The following is a 17,500-nucleotide window of genomic DNA, read 5'->3' as shown; positions in this document are numbered from 1 at the left end:
CAAATTAAATAATATCGAGAAATGTCTAGCATAAAAATGAAATGAAAGTTTTTTTTTCATCTAGAATTGTCTCGATTATTATTGATGCGATAAGAAAACTGTTGTAAATATTATTATTCTTCAAGAATTAGTGTATTCATAATATTGAATATTATATCATAGTATTCAATAAAAATTGTTTTATACAACCTCAACTCATATGGGACTACCCCCTGAATTTAAGCATATTAGTTAGGGGAGGAAAAGAAACTAACAAGGATTTTCTTAGTAGCGGCGAGCGAAAAGAAATCAGTTCAGCACTAAGTCACTTTGTCTATATGGCAAATGTGAGATGCAGTGTAAGGAACATCAATATTCTAGTATGAGAAATTAACGATTTAAGTCCTTTCTTAAATGAGGCCATTTACCCATAGAGGGTGCCAGGCCCGTATAACGTTAATGATTACTAGATGATGTTTCCAAAGAGTCGTGTTGCTTGATAGTGCAGCACTAAGTGGGTGGTAAACTCCATCTAAAACTAAATATAACCATGAGACCGATAGTAAACAAGTACCGTGAGGGAAAGTTGAAAAGAACTCTGAATAGAGAGTTAAATAGTACGTGAAACTGCTTAGAGGTTAAGCCCGATGAACCTGAATATCCGTTATGGAAAATTCATCATTAGAATTGTAATATTTAATTAATATTATAATAATAGTGTGCATTTTTTCCATATAAGGACATTGTAATCTATTAACATAATTAATTTATCAAAAAATTGTGAATTATTGATTATTTCAATTATAGTGCTTGCATTATAACATGATATAAATGTCATAAATTTGATAAAGTGCTGATAGATTTATATGAATACAGTGCGTTAATTTTTCGGAATTATATAATGGCATAATTTTCAATGATTTTTGTGTTTATTATATGCACTTGTATGATTAACAATGCGAAAGATTCAGGATACCTTCGGGACCCGTCTTGAGACACGGACCAAGGAGTCTAACATATGTGCAAGTTATTGGGATATAAACCTAATAGCGTAATTAACTTGACTATTAATGGGATTAGTTTTTTAGCTATTTATAGTTAATTAACACAATCCCGGGGCGCTCTATATAGTTATGTATAATGATATTTATATTATTTATACCTCTAACTGGAACGTACCTTGAGCATATATGCTGTGACCCGAAAGATGGTGAACTATACTTGATCAGGTTGAAGTCAGGGGAAACCCTGATGGAAGACCGAAACAGTTCTGACGTGCAAATCGATTGTCAGAATTGAGTATAGGGGCGAAAGACCAATCGAACCATCTAGTAGCTGGTTCCTTCCGAAGTTTCCCTCAGGATAGCTGGTGCATTTAACTGTTGTATAAAATAATCTTATCTGGTAAAGCGAATGATTAGAGGCCTTAGGGTCGAAACGATCTTAACCTATTCTCAAACTTTAATGGGTAAGAACCTTAACTTTCTTGATATGAAGTTTAAGGTTATGATATAATGTGCCCAGTGGGCCACTTTTGGTAAGCAGAACTGGCGCTGTGGGATGAACCAAACGTAATGTTACGGTGCCCAAATTAACAACTCATACAGAAACCATGAAAGGCGTTGGTTGCTTAAAACAGCAGGACGGTGATCATGGAAGTCGAAATCCGCTAAGGAGTGTGTAACAACTCACCTGCCGAAGCAACTAGCCCTTAAAATGGATGGCGCTTAAGTTGTATACCTATACATTACCGCTAAAGTAGATGATTTATGTTACTTGTAATATAAATTTTGAAACTTTAGTGAGTAGGAAGGTACAATGGTGTGCATAGAAGTGTTTGGCGTAAGCCTGCATGGAGCCGCCATTGGTACAGATCTTGGTGGTAGTAGCAAATAATCGAATGAGACCTTGGAGGACTGAAGTGGAGAAGGGTTTCGTGTGAACAGTGGTTGATCACGAGTTAGTCGGTCCTAAGTTCAAGGCGAAAGCCGAAAATTTTCAAGTATAGAAAAATCAAAATATATTTTGCATCATACCGATTTTTATACACTTGAATAATTTTGAACGAAAGGGAATACGGTTCCAATTCCGTAACCTGTTGAGTATCCGTTTGTTATTAAATATGGGCCTCGTGCTCATCCTGGCAACAGGAACGACCATAAAGAAGCCGTCGAGAGGTATCGGAAGAGTTTTCTTTTCTGTTTTATAGCCGTACTACCATGGAAGTCTTTCGCAGAGAGATATGGTAGATGGGCTAGAAGAGCATGACATATACTGTTGTGTCGATATTTTCTCCTCGGACCTTGAAAATTTATGGTGGGGATACGCAAACTTCTCAACAGGCCGTACCAATATCCGCAGCTGGTCTCCAAGGTGAAGAGTCTCTAGTCGATAGAATAATGTAGGTAAGGGAAGTCGGCAAATTAGATCCGTAACTTCGGGATAAGGATTGGCTCTGAAGATTGAGATAGTCGGGCTTGATTGGGAAACAATAACATGGTTTATGTGCTCGTTCTGGGTAAATAGGGTTTCTATCATTTATGGTAGATTCTTGTTCCCCGGATAGTTTAGTTACGTAGCCAATTGTGGAACTTTCTTGCTAAAATTTTTAAGAATACTAATTGGGCAACTGATTAGTTCTTTTAAATTATAACGATTATCAATTAACAATCAATTCAGAACTGGCACGGACTTGGGGAATCCGACTGTCTAATTAAAACAAAGCATTGTGATGGCCCTAGCGGGTGTTGACACAATGTGATTTCTGCCCAGTGCTCTGAATGTCAAAGTGAAGAAATTCAAGTAAGCGCGGGTCAACGGCGGGAGTAACTATGACTCTCTTAAGGTAGCCAAATGCCTCGTCATCTAATTAGTGACGCGCATGAATGGATTAACGAGATTCCTACTGTCCCTATCTACTATCTAGCGAAACCACAGCCAAGGGAACGGGCTTGGAATAATTAGCGGGGAAAGAAGACCCTTTTGAGCTTGACTCTAATCTGGCAGTGTAAGGAGACATAAGAGGTGTAGAATAAGTGGGAGATATTAGACTTCGGTTTGGTATCGACAATGAAATACCACTACTCTTATTGTTTCCTTACTTACTTGATTAAATGGAACGTGTATCATTTCCTAGCCATTATACGGATGTATTTATTATATCTTATGGTATTGGGTTTTGATGCAAGCTTCTTGATCAAAGTATCACGAGTTTGTTATATAATCGCAAACAAATTCTTTAATAAGAAAATGCATTTATGTATTTTTGATTTAAAAATTTGGTATAACTCCAATTACTCAGGTATGATCCAATTCAAGGACATTGCCAGGTAGGGAGTTTGACTGGGGCGGTACATCTCTCAAATAATAACGGAGGTGTCCCAAGGCCAGCTCAGTGCGGACAGAAACCACACATAGAGCAAAAGGGCAAATGCTGACTTGATCTCGGTGTTCAGTACACACAGGGACAGCAAAAGCTCGGCCTATCGATCCTTTTGGTTTAAAGAGTTTTTAACAAGAGGTGTCAGAAAAGTTACCATAGGGATAACTGGCTTGTGGCGGCCAAGCGTTCATAGCGACGTCGCTTTTTGATCCTTCGATGTCGGCTCTTCCTATCATTGTGAAGCAAAATTCACCAAGCGTTGGATTGTTCACCCATGCAAGGGAACGTGAGCTGGGTTTAGACCGTCGTGAGACAGGTTAGTTTTACCCTACTAATGACAAAACGTTGTTGCGACAGCATTCCTGCGTAGTACGAGAGGAACCGCAGGTACGGACCAATGGCACAATACTTGTTCGAGCGAACAGTGGTATGACGCTACGTCCGTTGGATTATGCCTGAACGCCTCTAAGGTCGTATCCGTGCTGGACTGCAATGATAAATAAGGGGCAATTTGCATTGTATGGCTTCTAAACCATTAAAAGTTTATAATTTATTTTATAAACGACAATGGATGTGATGCCAATGTTATTTGTAACATAGTAAATTGGGAGGATCTATGATCACCTGATGCCGTGCTAGTTACATATTTAAACATTATTTAATACAATGACAAAGCCTAGAATCAATTGTAAACGACTTTTGTAACAGGCAAGGTGTTGTAAGTGGTTGAGCAGCTGCCATACTGCGATCCACTGAAGCTTATCCTTTGCTTGATGATTCGAAAATGTTAATAAAACAACAAATATAAAATATAATATGTGTGTTATGGTTGTTAAACACCAACTAAAACATATATATATATATATATTGTATGAGTTGTTTAAAGGTGCCATATTTGTTAATTTACTTATGATATTTTATATATTTCTTTGTAAGTTGATAATGTGTGGACCGGACCTTAAGAAAATGTTATATACAAAAAGCTTTTTGATGATGCAATACAAAATTTATGTTATTTTATAAATAACATTCTTTTCAGAATAATTGAATTGTTATTGAAAGGAATAAAGAAATTAAATTGTTTTAAACAAAACAGAGAAAGAAGAACACACATTTTATTATATATATGAGTATATATATATATATATATATATATATATATATATATATATATATAGATAACTGCGAAAGGCAATAGTAGAAAACACAAAAAAATAAATATATGAAATCATATTAAAAATATATTATAATTCAATCAATGGAGAACAGTAATATGCGAATGAAAAATTTACACTCTTAAACATAAATGTTATATTTAGTGTGAAATAGAAGTTTATATTTTATTTGATATTGCATAATAATAATAAACCGATTAATAAAATTTACACTCATGAGACTTGGAATTGTTATGAAATTCAATTCAGTGTTTTCCAATACAAAATGTCAAATAATATCATGAAACATATAAATTACATGTTAGATAATAACATATGACACAAACAATGTGATATAATAGAATTTAACATGTAAAATAAATGTTGGGTAATAACGTATGGAACAACTCTACTACAATAAAAAATGTTTGCTATAGACAAAATTATATATGGAAATCACATGATTGTGGAGTATTGTCTTGCCGGCAGCCGTCAATTATAGTTCAAATTATTAAATATTTAAGTTATTCGTGTGTTATATTTAAATTAATACATGAAGAATTAATAGTGAGTGGTTGCATTTGAAAAAAGTATCATTCTTAAGGAAATGGTGTTCAAAAACCTATATATGGAGTGGTGTCGCGCACGGCAAGTCATATGAGAAAAAGTAAAAGTAACAAAATAATATGACTGTGGAGTATTGTCTTGCCGGCATGGGTCATTTATTGGGCAAATTATGAAATGTTATGAAATTCAATTCAGTGTTTTCCAATACAAAATGTCAAATAATATCATGAAACATATAAATTACATGTTAGATAATAACATATGACACAAACAATGTGATATAATAGAATTTAACATGTAAAATAAATGTTGGGTAATAACGTATGGAACAACTCTACTACAATAAAAAATGTTTGCTATAGACAAAATTATATATGGAAATCACATGATTGTGGAGTATTGTCTTGCCGGCAGCCGTCAATTATAGTTCAAATTATTAAATATTTAAGTTATTCGTGTGTTATATTTAAATTAATACATGAAGAATTAATAGTGAGTGGTTGCATTTGAAAAAAGTATCATTCTTAAGGAAATGGTGTTCAAAAACCTATATATGGAGTGGTGTCGCGCAAGGCAAGTCATATGAGAAAAAGTAAAAGTAACAAAATAATATGACTGTGGAGTATTGTCTTGCCGGCATGGGTCATTTATTGGGCAAATTATGAAATGTTATGAAATTCAATTCAGTGTTTTCCAATACAAAATGTCAAATAATATCATGAAACATATAAATTACATGTTAGATAATAACATATGACACAAACAATGTGATATAATAGAATTTAACATGTAAAATAAATGTTGGGTAATAACGTATGGAACAACTCTACTACAATAAAAAATGTTTGCTATAGACAAAATTATATATGGAAATCACATGATTGTGGAGTATTGTCTTGCCGGCAGCCGTCAATTATAGTTCAAATTATTAAATATTTAAGTTATTCGTGTGTTATATTTAAATTAATACATGAAGAATTAATAGTGAGTGGTTGCATTTGAAAAAAGTATCATTCTTAAGGAAATGGTGTTCAAAAACCTATATATGGAGTGGTGTCGCGCAAGGCAAGTCATATGAGAAAAAGTAAAAGTAACAAAATAATATGACTGTGGAGTATTGTCTTGCCGGCATGGATAATTTATTGGGCAAATTATGAAAAAATGAAGTTAATCTTGTATTATATTTTATTTAATACATGAAGAATTAATGTTGGGTGGTAGCATTTGAAAAAAGTATCATGCTTAAAGAGATGGTGTTCAAAAACCTATATATGGAGTGGTGTCGCGCAAGGCAAGTCATATGAGAAAAAGTAAAAGTAACAAAATAATATGACTGTGGAGTATTGTCTTGCCGGCATGGATAATTTATTGGGCAAATTATGAAAAAATGAAGTTAATCTTGTATTATATTTAATTTAATACATGAAGAATTAATGTTGGGTGGTAGCATTTGAAAAAAGTATCATGCTTAAAGAGATGGTGTTCAAAAACCTATATATGGAGTGGTGTCGCGCAAGGCAAGTCATATGAGAAAGAGTAAAAGTAACAAAATAATATGACTGTGGAGTATTGTCTTGCCGGCATGGATAATTTACTGGGCAAATTATGAAATAATGAAGTTAATCTTGTATTATATTTAATTTAATACATGAAGAATTAATGTTGGGTGGTAGCATTTGAAAAAAGTATCATGCTTAAAGAGATGGTGTTCAAAAACCTATATATGGAGTGGTGTCGCGCAAGGCAAGTCATATGAGAAAAAGTAAAAGTAACAAAATAATATGACTGTGGAGTATTGTCTTGCCGGCATGGATAATTTATTGGGCAAATTATGAAATAATGAAGTTAATCTTGTATTATATTTAATTTAATACATGAAGAATTAATGTTGGGTGGTAGCATTTGAAAAAAGTATCATGCTTAAAGAGATGGTGTTCAAAAACCTTTATATGGAGTGGTGTCGCGCAAGGCAAGTCATATGAGAAAGAGTAAAAGTAACAAAATAATATGACTGTGGAGTATTGTCTTGCCGGCATGGATAATTTATTGGGCAAATTATGAAATAATGAAGTTAATCTTGTATTATATTTAATTTAATACATGAAGAATTAATGTTGGGTGGTAGCATTTGAAAAAAGTATCATGCTTAAAGAGATGGTGTTCAAAAACCTTTACATGGTGAGTGGTGTGTGCTCATCTATTATATGAAGATTTCATATAATTTATTAAAGATTATGTTATACGCTCATGTTTGTGTTTGAGTATGTTCGTTCGTTATTAATAATAATTGCTTGGCTGCGATAAAAAAAGATAATTGCGGAATTTGCCAAGGTATGTTGTTGGAAATATTGTATTAAAATCTTTATTTCCACAATATATTATAATAGGTTTCCTTTTATCGTTAATTTCTCTCTTATAACAAACAAATGTAACCGATTGAAAATTGATATAGCAGATGTGGATGCATTTGTTGTGTCAATGAGTAAATTGGTTAAAACATGTCATATTTTTATATATTATTTGTCATCATTAAAAAATTCACATTTCTTTGCTGAATGTGAGTTGGAGTGCTTTTCTTGATATATATATATTATTTCAAAATTAAATGTCGTAAAATATCAATTTGTTGTCATAATAAATTTGATTTATTTCTCCATATATTTTATGTGGGAAGTGAACAAAAAATCAAAGTGTGATAATATATTATATTAAGCAAGTGCAATTAATAAAATATTGTTGAACGAAATTTATATAGATTACTTTGTCAATTTTATTAAATTAACGAAAATGAAATGCTATCTAATAATAGCCATATTCGTTTATTATCTAGTTTAAATATACATCTATATTATTTTATTCAAAAGTATTAATCAATTTGTCATATATTATTAGATTTGTATATTAATGTATTTTATATATATGTATAATATATTTGTACATATATAAATAAAAACATTATTCTGGTTGATCCTGCCAGTAGTTATATGCTTGTCTCAAAGATTAAGCCATGCATGTCTAAGTACACACGAATTAACAGTGAAACCGCAAAAGGCTCATTATATCAGTTATGGTTCCTTAGATCGTTAACAGTTACTTGGATAACTGTGGTAATTCTAGAGCTAATACATGCAATTAAAACACGGACCTTATGGAACGTGTGCTTTTATTAGGCTAAAACCAAGCGGTCGCAAGATCGTTACATTGGTTGAACTCTAGATAACATGCAGATCGTATGGTCTTGTACCGACGACAGATCTTTCAAATGTCTGCCCTATCAACTTTTGATGGTAGTATCTAGGACTACCATGGTTGCAACGGGTAACGGGGAATCAGGGTTCGATTCCGGAGAGGGAGCCTGAGAAACGGCTACCACATCTAAGGAAGGCAGCAGGCGCGTAAATTACCCACTCCCAGCTCGGGGAGGTAGTGACGAAAAATAACAATACAGGACTCATATCCGAGGCCCTGTAATTGGAATGAGTACACTTTAAATCCTTTAACAAGGACCTATTGGAGGGCAAGTCTGGTGCCAGCAGCCGCGGTAATTCCAGCTCCAATAGCGTATATTAAAGTTGTTGCGGTTAAAACGTTCGTAGTTGAACTTGTGCTTCATACGGGTAGTACAACTTACAATTGTGGTTAGTACTATACCTTTATGTATGTAAGCGTATTACCGGTGGAGTTCTTATATATAATTAGGTACTTGTATTTTTTTATGTATTCCTCCTATTTAAAAACCTGCATTAGTGCTCTTCATCGAGTGTTATTGTGGGCCGGTACAATTACTTTGAACAAATTAGAGTGCTTAAAGCAGGCTTCAAATGCCTGAATATTCTGTGCATGGGATAATGAAATAAGACCTCTGTTCTGCTTTCATTGGTTTTCAGATCAAGAGGTAATGATTAATAGAAGCAGTTTGGGGGCATTAGTATTACGACGCGAGAGGTGAAATTCTTGGACCGTCGTAAGACTAACTTAAGCGAAAGCATTTGCCAAAGATGTTTTCATTAATCAAGAACGAAAGTTAGAGGTTCGAAGGCGATCAGATACCGCCCTAGTTCTAACCATAAACGATGCCAGCTAGCAATTGGGTGTAGCTACTTTTATGGCTCTCTCAGTCGCTTCCCGGGAAACCAAAGCTTTTGGGCTCCGGGGGAAGTATGGTTGCAAAGCTGAAACTTAAAGGAATTGACGGAAGGGCACCACCAGGAGTGGAGCCTGCGGCTTAATTTGACTCAACACGGGAAAACTTACCAGGTCCGAACATAAGTGTGTAAGACAGATTGATAGCTCTTTCTCGAATCTATGGGTGGTGGTGCATGGCCGTTCTTAGTTCGTGGAGTGATTTGTCTGGTTAATTCCGATAACGAACGAGACTCAAATATATTAAATAGATATCTTCAGGACTATGGTGTAGAAGCTTATATAGCCTTCATTCGTGGTGGCAGTAAAATGTTTATTGTGTTTGAATGTGTTTATGTAAGTGGAGCCGTACCTGTTGGTTTGTCCCATTATAAGGACACTAGCTTCTTAAATGGACAAATTGCGTCTAGCAATAATGAGATTGAGCAATAACAGGTCTGTGATGCCCTTAGATGTCCTGGGCTGCACGCGCGCTACAATGAAAGTATCAACGTGTATTTCCTAGACCGAGAGGTCCGGGTAAACCGCTGAACCACTTTCATGCTTGGGATTGTGAACTGAAACTGTTCACATGAACTTGGAATTCCCAGTAAGTGTGAGTCATTAACTCGCATTGATTACGTCCCTGCCCTTTGTACACACCGCCCGTCGCTACTACCGATTGAATTATTTAGTGAGGTCTCCGGACGTGATCACTGTGACGCCTTGTGTGTTGCGGTTGTTTCGCAAAAGTTGACCGAACTTGATTATTTAGAGGAAGTAAAAGTCGTAACAAGGTTTCCGTAGGTGAACCTGCGGAAGGATCATTATTGTATAATGTCCCTTACCGTTAATAAATCAGATGTCATATTTTGTATATATAATATATATATATATATATAATAAAAATTCTATTAATTTACGATTACACAAATAATTATAATTATAAATGGTCATTCGAAAATTGTGATATAACATAATTATGTGTTTTTGTATTTTAATGGATAAACTTTGCGTGTATATGTACCATAATATGCATGCGTTGCACAAATGTATTGGTCATTATTTCTATGAGCATACATTGTATAAACGCAACAACCTAAATATATATTGTTGTACCTGTTTCCAGGTTAATGTTTTACATATGTTTATATTAATATTCTTGTTTGGCTATCTTATTGAAATTGTTTCATATACCATATTTTTATAAATTATGTAAGACTAAGACATTTCGCAACATTTTTTAGGTAAATCAATTTTATTGAAGGAATTGATATATGCCAGTAAAATGGTGTATTTTTAATTTCTTTCAATAAATATATTTTTGACAATGAAATAAACAAAAAAAAATGTATCACTCTAAGCGGTGGATCACTCGGCTCATGGGTCGATGAAGAACGCAGCAAACTGTGCGTCATCGTGTGAACTGCAGGACACATGAACATCGACATTTTGAACGCATATCGCAGTCCATGCTGTTATGTACTTTAATTAATTTTATAGTGCTGCTTGGACTACATATGGTTGAGGGTTGTAAGACTATGCTAAATAAGTTGCTTTAAATGTTTTTTAATATTTGAGCATATGGTATATTATTGGATAAATAATGTGTGCACTTTATTAGTGCACACACGAAATATTCATAATATTAATTTATATATGGATATACATACCAACTCTCATTGTGTATAATTTGTATGAGAAAACTGAAGATATATATTTTCTTTTTCAAATTCAAATAATATCGAGAAATGTCTAGCATAAAAATGAAATGAAAGTTTTTTTTTTCATCTAGAATTGTCTCGATTATTATTGATGCGATAAGAAAACTGTTGTAAATATTATTATTCTTCAAGAATTAGTGTATTCATAATATTGAATATTATATCATAGTATTCAATAAAAATTGTTTTATACAACCTCAACTCATATGGGACTACCCCCTGAATTTAAGCATATTAATTAGGGGAGGAAAAGAAACTAACAAGGATTTTCTTAGTAGCGGCGAGCGAAAAGAAATCAGTTCAGCACTAAGTCACTTTGTCTATATGGCAAATGTGAGATGCAGTGTAAGGAACATCAATATTCTAGTATGAGAAATTAACGATTTAAGTCCTTCTTAAATGAGGCCATTTACCCATAGAGGGTGCCAGGCCCGTATAACGTTAATGATTACTAGATGATGTTTCCAAAGAGTCGTGTTGCTTGATAGTGCAGCACTAAGTGGGTGGTAAACTCCATCTAAAACTAAATATAACCATGAGACCGATAGTAAACAAGTACCGTGAGGGAAAGTTGAAAAGAACTCTGAATAGAGAGTTAAATAGTACGTGAAACTGCTTAGAGGTTAAGCCCGATGAACCTGAATATCCGTTATGGAAAATTCATCATTAGAATTGTAATATTTAATTAATATTATAATAATAGTGTGCATTTTTTCCATATAAGGACATTGTAATCTATTAACATAATTAATTTATCAAAAAATTGTGAATTATTGATTATTTCAATTATAGTGCTTGCATTATAACATGATATAAATGTCATAAATTTGATAAAGTGCTGATAGATTTATATGAATACAGTGCGTTAATTTTTCGGAATTATATAATGGCATAATTTTCAATGATTTTTGTGTTTATTATATGCACTTGTATGATTAACAATGCGAAAGATTCAGGATACCTTCGGGACCCGTCTTGAGACACGGACCAAGGAGTCTAACATATGTGCAAGTTATTGGGATATAAACCTAATAGCGTAATTAACTTGACTATTAATGGGATTAGTTTTTTAGCTATTTATAGTTAATTAACACAATCCCGGGGCGCTCTATATAGTTATGTATAATGATATTTATATTATTTATACCTCTAACTGGAACGTACCTTGAGCATATATGCTGTGACCCGAAAGATGGTGAACTATACTTGATCAGGTTGAAGTCAGGGGAAACCCTGATGGAAGACCGAAACAGTTCTGACGTGCAAATCGATTGTCAGAATTGAGTATAGGGGCGAAAGACCAATCGAACCATCTAGTAGCTGGTTCCTTCCGAAGTTTCCCTCAGGATAGCTGGTGCATTTAACTGTTGTATAAAATAATCTTATCTGGTAAAGCGAATGATTAGAGGCCTTAGGGTCGAAACGATCTTAACCTATTCTCAAACTTTAAATGGGTAAGAACCTTAACTTTCTTGATATGAAGTTTAAGGTTATGATATAATGTGCCCAGTGGGCCACTTTTGGTAAGCAGAACTGGCGCTGTGGGATGAACCAAACGTAATGTTACGGTGCCCAAATTAACAACTCATACAGAAACCATGAAAGGCGTTGGTTGCTTAAAACAGCAGGACGGTGATCATGGAAGTCGAAATCCGCTAAGGAGTGTGTAACAACTCACCTGCCGAAGCAACTAGCCCTTAAAATGGATGGCGCTTAAGTTGTATACCTATACATTACCGCTAAAGTAGATGATTTATGTTACTTGTAATATAAATTTTGAAACTTTAGTGAGTAGGAAGGTACAATGGTGTGCATAGAAGTGTTTGGCGTAAGCCTGCATGGAGCCGCCATTGGTACAGATCTTGGTGGTAGTAGCAAATAATCGAATGAGACCTTGGAGGACTGAAGTGGAGAAGGGTTTCGTGTGAACAGTGGTTGATCACGAGTTAGTCGGTCCTAAGTTCAAGGCGAAAGCCGAAAATTTTCAAGTATAGAAAAATCAAAATATATTTTGCATCATACCGATTTTTATACACTTGAATAATTTTGAACGAAAGGGAATACGGTTCCAATTCCGTAACCTGTTGAGTATCCGTTTGTTATTAAATATGGGCCTCGTGCTCATCCTGGCAACAGGAACGACCATAAAGAAGCCGTCGAGAGGTATCGGAAGAGTTTTCTTTTCTGTTTTATAGCCGTACTACCATGGAAGTCTTTCGCAGAGAGATATGGTAGATGGGCTAGAAGAGCATGACATATACTGTTGTGTCGATATTTTCTCCTCGGACCTTGAAAATTTATGGTGGGGATACGCAAACTTCTCAACAGGCCGTACCAATATCCGCAGCTGGTCTCCAAGGTGAAGAGTCTCTAGTCGATAGAATAATGTAGGTAAGGGAAGTCGGCAAATTAGATCCGTAACTTCGGGATAAGGATTGGCTCTGAAGATTGAGATAGTCGGGCTTGATTGGGAAACAATAACATGGTTTATGTGCTCGTTCTGGGTAAATAGGGTTTCTATCATTTATGGTAGATTCTTGTTCCCCGGATAGTTTAGTTACGTAGCCAATTGTGGAACTTTCTTGCTAAAATTTTTAAGAATACTAATTGGGCAACTGATTAGTTCTTTTAAATTATAACGATTATCAATTAACAATCAATTCAGAACTGGCACGGACTTGGGGAATCCGACTGTCTAATTAAAACAAAGCATTGTGATGGCCCTAGCGGGTGTTGACACAATGTGATTTCTGCCCAGTGCTCTGAATGTCAAAGTGAAGAAATTCAAGTAAGCGCGGGTCAACGGCGGGAGTAACTATGACTCTCTTAAGGTAGCCAAATGCCTCGTCATCTAATTAGTGACGCGCATGAATGGATTAACGAGATTCCTACTGTCCCTATCTACTATCTAGCGAAACCACAGCCAAGGGAACGGGCTTGGAATAATTAGCGGGGAAAGAAGACCCTTTTGAGCTTGACTCTAATCTGGCAGTGTAAGGAGACATAAGAGGTGTAGAATAAGTGGGAGATATTAGACTTCGGTTTGGTATCGACAATGAAATACCACTACTCTTATTGTTTCCTTACTTACTTGATTAAATGGAACGTGTATCATTTCCTAGCCATTATACGGATGTATTTATTATATCTTATGGTATTGGGTTTTGATGCAAGCTTCTTGATCAAAGTATCACGAGTTTGTTATATAATCGCAAACAAATTCTTTAATAAGAAAATGCATTTATGTATTTTTGATTTAAAAATTTGGTATAACTCCAATTACTCAGGTATGATCCAATTCAAGGACATTGCCAGGTAGGGAGTTTGACTGGGGCGGTACATCTCTCAAATAATAACGGAGGTGTCCCAAGGCCAGCTCAGTGCGGACAGAAACCACACATAGAGCAAAAGGGCAAATGCTGACTTGATCTCGGTGTTCAGTACACACAGGGACAGCAAAAGCTCGGCCTATCGATCCTTTTGGTTTAAAGAGTTTTTAACAAGAGGTGTCAGAAAAGTTACCATAGGGATAACTGGCTTGTGGCGGCCAAGCGTTCATAGCGACGTCGCTTTTTGATCCTTCGATGTCGGCTCTTCCTATCATTGTGAAGCAAAATTCACCAAGCGTTGGATTGTTCACCCATGCAAGGGAACGTGAGCTGGGTTTAGACCGTCGTGAGACAGGTTAGTTTTACCCTACTAATGACAAAACGTTGTTGCGACAGCATTCCTGCGTAGTACGAGAGGAACCGCAGGTACGGACCAATGGCACAATACTTGTTCGAGCGAACAGTGGTATGACGCTACGTCCGTTGGATTATGCCTGAACGCCTCTAAGGTCGTATCCGTGCTGGACTGCAATGATAAATAAGGGGCAATTTGCATTGTATGGCTTCTAAACCATTAAAAGTTTATAATTTATTTTATAAACGACAATGGATGTGATGCCAATGTTATTTGTAACATAGTAAATTGGGAGGATCTATGATCACCTGATGCCGTGCTAGTTACATATTTAAACATTATTTAATACAATGACAAAGCCTAGAATCAATTGTAAACGACTTTTGTAACAGGCAAGGTGTTGTAAGTGGTTGAGCAGCTGCCATACTGCGATCCACTGAAGCTTATCCTTTGCTTGATGATTCGAAAATGTTAATAAAACAACAAATATAAAATATAATATGTGTGTTATGGTTGTTAAACACCAACTAAAACATATATATATATATATATTGTATGAGTTGTTTAAAGGTGCCATATTTGTTAATTTACTTATGATATTTTATATATTTCTTTGTAAGTTGATAATGTGTGGACCGGACCTTAAGAAAATGTTATATACAAAAAGCTTTTTGATGATGCAATACAAAATTTATGTTATTTTATAAATAACATTCTTTTCAGAATAATTGAATTGTTATTGAAAGGAATAAAGAAATTAAATTGTTTTAAACAAAACAGAGAAAGAAGAACACACATTTTATTATATATATGAGTATATATATATATATATATATATATATATATATATATATATATATATGATAACTGCGAAAGGCAATAGAAAACACAAAAAAATAAATATATGAAATCATATTAAAAATATATTATAATTCAATCAATGGAGAACAGTAATATGCGAATGAAAAATTTACACTCTTAAACATAAATGTTATATTTAGTGTGAAATAGAAGTTTATATTTTATTTGATATTGCATAATAATAATAAACCGATTAATAAAATTTACACTCATGAGACTTGGAATTGTTATGAAATTCAATTCAGTGTTTTCCAATACAAAATGTCAAATAATATCATGAAACATATAAATTACATGTTAGATAATAACATATGACACAAACAATGTGATATAATAGAATTTAACATGTAAAATAAATGTTGGGTAATAACGTATGGAACAACTCTACTACAATAAAAAATGTTTGCTATAGACAAAATTATATATGGAAATCACATGATTGTGGAGTATTGTCTTGCCGGCAGCCGTCAATTATAGTTCAAATTATTAAATATTTAAGTTATTCGTGTGTTATATTTAAATTAATACATGAAGAATTAATAGTGAGTGGTTGCATTTGAAAAAAGTATCATTCTTAAGGAAATGGTGTTCAAAAACCTATATATGGAGTGGTGTCGCGCACGGCAAGTCATATGAGAAAAAGTAAAAGTAACAAAATAATATGACTGTGGAGTATTGTCTTGCCGGCATGGGTCATTTATTGGGCAAATTATGAAATGTTATGAAATTCAATTCAGTGTTTTCCAATACAAAATGTCAAATAATATCATGAAACATATAAATTACATGTTAGATAATAACATATGACACAAACAATGTGATATAATAGAATTTAACATGTAAAATAAATGTTGGGTAATAACGTATGGAACAACTCTACTACAATAAAAAATGTTTGCTATAGACAAAATTATATATGGAAATCACATGATTGTGGAGTATTGTCTTGCCGGCAGCCGTCAATTATAGTTCAAATTATTAAATATTTAAGTTATTCGTGTGTTATATTTAAATTAATACATGAAGAATTAATAGTGAGTGGTTGCATTTGAAAAAAGTATCATTCTTAAGGAAATGGTGTTCAAAAACCTATATATGGAGTGGTGTCGCGCAAGGCAAGTCATATGAGAAAAAGTAAAAGTAACAAAATAATATGACTGTGGAGTATTGTCTTGCCGGCATGGGTCATTTATTGGGCAAATTATGAAATGTTATGAAATTCAATTCAGTGTTTTCCAATACAAAATGTCAAATAATATCATGAAACATATAAATTACATGTTAGATAATAACATATGACACAAACAATGTGATATAATAGAATTTAACATGTAAAATAAATGTTGGGTAATAACGTATGGAACAACTCTACTACAATAAAAAATGTTTGCTATAGACAAAATTATATATGGAAATCACATGATTGTGGAGTATTGTCTTGCCGGCAGCCGTCAATTATAGTTCAAATTATTAAATATTTAAGTTATTCGTGTGTTATATTTAAATTAATACATGAAGAATTAATAGTGAGTGGTTGCATTTGAAAAAAGTATCATTCTTAAGGAAATGGTGTTCAAAAACCTATATATGGAGTGGTGTCGCGCAAGGCAAGTCATATGAGAAAAAGTAAAAGTAACAAAATAATATGACTGTGGAGTATTGTCTTGCCGGCATGGATAATTTATTGGGCAAATTATGAAAAAATGAAGTTAATCTTGTATTATATTTTATTTAATACATGAAGAATTAATGTTGGGTGGTAGCATTTGAAAAAAGTATCATGCTTAAAGAGATGGTGTTCAAAAACCTATATATGGAGTGGTGTCGCGCAAGGCAAGTCATATGAGAAAAAGTAAAAGTAACAAAATAATATGACTGTGGAGTATTGTCTTGCCGGCATGGATAATTTATTGGGCAAATTATGAAAAAATGAAGTTAATCTTGTATTATATTTAATTTAATACATGAAGAATTAATGTTGGGTGGTAGCATTTGAAAAAAGTATCATGCTTAAAGAGATGGTGTTC

At 33.9% G+C, this 17,500-nt stretch overlaps 4 non-coding genes across 4 annotated transcripts; all 4 read left to right on the top strand.

Annotated features, from left to right (window-relative positions):
- The first annotated feature begins 185 nt into the window (after positions 1-185).
- LOC122322647 lies at positions 186-4,143 on the top strand. The gene has a single exon (XR_006246747.1). It is a non-coding gene; the product is annotated as a large subunit ribosomal RNA (ribosomal RNA).
- A 3,896-nt stretch (positions 4,144-8,039) lies between these two features.
- Positions 8,040-10,034, top strand: LOC122322640. The gene has a single exon (XR_006246740.1). It is a non-coding gene; the product is annotated as a small subunit ribosomal RNA (ribosomal RNA).
- Positions 10,035-10,559: 525 nt separating this feature from the next.
- Positions 10,560-10,738, top strand: LOC122322650. The gene has a single exon (XR_006246749.1). It is a non-coding gene; the product is annotated as a 5.8S ribosomal RNA (ribosomal RNA).
- Positions 10,739-11,120: 382 nt separating this feature from the next.
- LOC122322644 lies at positions 11,121-15,078 on the top strand. The gene has a single exon (XR_006246744.1). It is a non-coding gene; the product is annotated as a large subunit ribosomal RNA (ribosomal RNA).
- The last annotated feature ends 2,422 nt before the right edge of the window (positions 15,079-17,500 follow it).

The sequence above is a fragment of the Drosophila grimshawi genome, unplaced genomic scaffold (genome assembly GCF_018153295.1).
Source record: "Drosophila grimshawi isolate 15287-2541.00 unplaced genomic scaffold, ASM1815329v1 contig_511, whole genome shotgun sequence".
In the NCBI taxonomy this organism is placed as follows: Eukaryota; Metazoa; Arthropoda; class Insecta; order Diptera; family Drosophilidae; genus Drosophila; species Drosophila grimshawi.
Note: the sequence above shows the minus strand (reverse complement) of the source record. Positions and strands in the feature narration are given on the sequence as shown.